This window comes from Ailuropoda melanoleuca, chromosome 13, assembly GCF_002007445.2.
Source record: "Ailuropoda melanoleuca isolate Jingjing chromosome 13, ASM200744v2, whole genome shotgun sequence".
Lineage (NCBI taxonomy): Eukaryota > Metazoa > Chordata > Mammalia > Carnivora > Ursidae > Ailuropoda > Ailuropoda melanoleuca.
The window spans coordinates 4,871,091-4,875,027 of record NC_048230.1 but is presented as its reverse complement, the minus strand read 5'-3'; positions in this window follow the sequence as shown (position 1 = coordinate 4,875,027).

Below are 3,937 nucleotides of genomic sequence, written 5' to 3'. Positions count from 1 at the left end.
CGTGCGTACACACACACACACACAACACACACACAGAGACCAGACCTACACCCACCCACATACCTTCTATCCAGAGGAATCAGAACGACATTACTGAGAGCTGAGGGCTCAGGTCCTCACCCTGAGGTCCAAGACCACCCTGAAACCCTATTCTGATGTCCACATTCTCTGCAGGCCTGGCCCCTTCTAGCATGTTCTCTCCCAGAAGCCCCCTGTATTTATTCTCCCATCTTCATCCCAGCAGCCAGTCAAGGAGGAGTAGGTGCGGAGCCTCTCCCCAAGTTGTCTGGGGGTTCCCCAGGGGGCTGCTATTAGCAGCACCCACTCTGCCAGGCCCTGCCCATCCTCAGTACATGCTGTCTGACCTCCCCCAGAACGACACACAGGAGAGGTAATGGCCACCCCAGGACCAAACTGAGCCCAATTCTGACACAAAGTGTTTGGAAAAGCCCTTGCCCTCAGAAACTTAAAAGTGTCCTCTTCTCCCAGCCCTGGGTGCAGGAAGGGGCCCTCCAGGGCACTACAATCTCACTCCTTCTCTATAAAAACTTCTTGTAGTTTAGGTTCCAACTTACTAATGACTTCCAACGGTCCCAGGCAGTCTGGGCATTCAGGGAAGGGGAGCGTGATACAGGCTGGCGGGGCCGAGGGGTGGTGGCAGACCTCCCCCTCTCTTTGGCTGCTTGGCAGACCCATGATGTCCCCGGAGCCAGGGGTGTGGGCTGGTTGCCTGCCATGCCTTACGGGAGAGCCCAGCCCCCATCAAGTGGGAGCTTCATCCTACCCTGCACCTGGGGGTGACAAGAACCCCCAGAGGTTAGCCTGGGCTTGGTTAGACGGCCTGCCATAGACCCCTGACCTGGAACAATAAAGCAAGTGCCTGTGGTCTTGGCTCCTGAGGCTTCATTTCCGGATTTCCCCTCCCTGGGCCGAAGGGCCAGGCCACACTAAATGTAGATACCCTCGTCTGCGATGTCACCCTCACCCTCATTCTGTACTGTGAAGTTTCCAAATCCAATGAGTGAGGCATCGAGGAGGACTTCCTGACCAGCCTGGGGAAGAGGAGAGGGTAGGTAGAAGGGGCCTCTTCCCAGGAGAACTTCCAAAGGGATCCAAGGAAGCGGCGGTCCTGCCCCTAAGAAGGAAGAGGATTCGTTCCCCCCATGCCCCTTCCTACTGAGATTCACCGTTTTCCCCCTCGAGCCCCCCATCTCTTCACACAAGAAGGGGTCACTTCCCTGTCCAGGGTTTGCCTTCTTTCCCTCATCTTTCCCTGGCTCGGGCTACGGGTTCCACGGGTGACGTGATTGGAGCATAGCCCAGTGCTGTGGGCTGGAAGGTGGTCTATGGAGGGTCAGGGGCCCACTCACTGCACTTCGGCCTCCCCTCCCAGGTACCAGCTCAGATGGACTGCTGTCACCGAAGGACAGACTAAGAGGGAGCCCTACCCTCTGCCTGAACAGGGATTGGATAGGTATGGGAGACAGAAGCACACACGTGAACTTCAAGTCTCAGAGCAGCCCCAGGTGGGGACTCTGCTTCGAAAGTTCTTCCAGGGGCCAGGCCTGGAAGCGGGTCAACACCACTGGCCCACCCCAGAGGACAGCTCCGGAGAAGGTACCATAATAGAGCCCCACGCTACAGCAGCACCCTCCCTAAGAGCCTGTGTCCGGGACTAGAGGAATAGGCTAAGGTGGGCAGTGGGGGGAGACATGGCCAGCCGGTGCATCCAAGAGAAAGACCCACCTGCCCCAGCCCAGCCCTGTAAGCCTCTACTCCACACCTCCAGCTTAAGCGGTGAGCAGAGATCTCTTCCAGAGTAAGATCTCTGTCCATGGGCCCATTTGGCGCACCTACAAGTGAGCTGGCACCCACACAAGTAAGACAGGTGGCAAACAGAATTTGGGGCTTCGTGTTTGTGTTTGTAACCAGACTAGCCCCCAAACTTAAAACAGCTGCAGCGGCTCTCAGAGCAAGCCCCACACTCCCATTCATATGCTGCCCCCTGCTGGCCACCTCACACCGAACGTTCACCGCTGGAGGGTGAGCTGAACAGGATGCAGGGTCTGGAGGCGCCCCCTGGGGGAGTCAACCCTTTCGCGGGGCGTGCTCTAAACATAAGGGTTCTAAAACTGGTTAGCTCATGGGTTCATTAAGTTGGATGAAGAGGGGCGTCTGGGTGATTCAGTCGGTTAAGCAGTAGTGAGATCTAGCCCCGCATCAGGCTCTGCGCTCAGCGTGAGTCCGCTCGCTCGAGAGGCTCCCTCTCCCCTCCCTCTGCTCCTCCCTTCGCTCGCGCTCACGCGCACTCTCTCTCTCTAAAATAAATAAATAAATAAATAAATAAATAAATAAATAAATAAATAAAGTCTTTTAAAAATTTTGGATGAAGAAATCATGCCTTCACTTTCACTCATCTCGACCTCAAATTCAGTATTTCCCTCAATTACAAATGTCAGCCCCAAATCACAATAGCTGTAGCAGAATCTGTGATTTTGTCATAAGGTAGAGAGATCGCAGGTTTGAAATCGCAGACATTTTCATATTGTATTACGGGTATCACAGAATAGATCTATAGCTTCCTAGTATATGGGTTTTTTTTTGTTTTTTTTTTANAATAGTCTCTCATGTTTCATTCCCCCCTCTGATTATGGTTTTTAATACCTAAAATATTTAGGATTACCATATATTTTATATTCATAAAACCCTTATTGTCTCTAGGCTGCGGCAGACGATAACAATGGGGTCCATGATACAAAAAAGTAAAGCCCCCTTGCTTTCATTAACAGGGTGGAGGGGGATGGAGGGTGCTTCTTAACAGAAGGGCCCAGGGTAGGGAGGAAGGTGCTGCGGGATTCAGATGGCAACCCTTTACTGTCGGAGTGGAAGCATCTCGATATTTCATAATGGGTTTGGCAGTCCCAACGAGCACCATGCAGACCAGCCTGGGTAGGCCTGAACAGTGGGTCTCTTGGGCTTTCTTGCTCAACCCGGTGGTGGGGTCCTCATGACGTTCCCGAAGACTCAAAGCAAAGAAACCCAGCCCACTTCAGAGAAAAGAAATCTGAGGCCCAGAGCCAGCCAGGTCCACATGGACCTTCCAGGTCAACAGCTCATCACCCTCAGAGCCAGGACTAGACCACCCCTACCCTGTCGTCTCCCTTCTTCTACTGCCCAGGGATCCTCTAAGTTCGTAGGGAAAGTGCCAGGAACCAAATGCAGCAATGCACACCACTAGTAGCAGGAGCCGTGCCAGAGACGTGAAGACCCACAAGGAGACGGGGCCAACGCTTTTCCCAGCCGGACTCCTCCTCCAGGCCCAACGGACATAGGACTCTCGGGGTGAGTGCCAACCCGGTACCCGCTCCAGGGATGCGATCCTCAGCCCCATCTGGAACCTCAACCCAGTTGGACTTAGCAGGCACAGTGAAGACTGTTATCAGGGTGGTGGTGGAGCGCCCTCTTCCTGACGGCTGGAGGCCTCAAAGTCCCTCTTGCTTGCTCTGGCTTCTCTGTAGACGTGTAACCCCAGGAGCAACACCTCCAACTCCAAATACTTTGTAAACGTACACAGCTTCATCTGCAAACCAACCCCCACCTTCACCCCGTGCCCCTTCCTCACTTTTGCGACAACTGACAGCTCTTGACCACTTGCTTCTTGGTGAAATTCTTTCTTCCCTTAGCTTCTAACATAGCCTACTGTAAGAGAGGCTTCTGTTCCCACCTCTCTGGCTGCTCTTCCTGTCTGCATCATGGGTCCTCTCCCTTTGCCCTGCTCTCGCTCACCAGCCTTGCCTAGGGTTACATACTCCCGTTCAGTGACCCTTAGTTGGGAGGGGTGGACTCTTTGCAAGGAGCGCCCCATTAATTGGAGGGCTTTCGGCATTCCTGCCCCCTGTTCGCTAAACACCAGTAGTTGGGCTCCCCATAGCTTCAG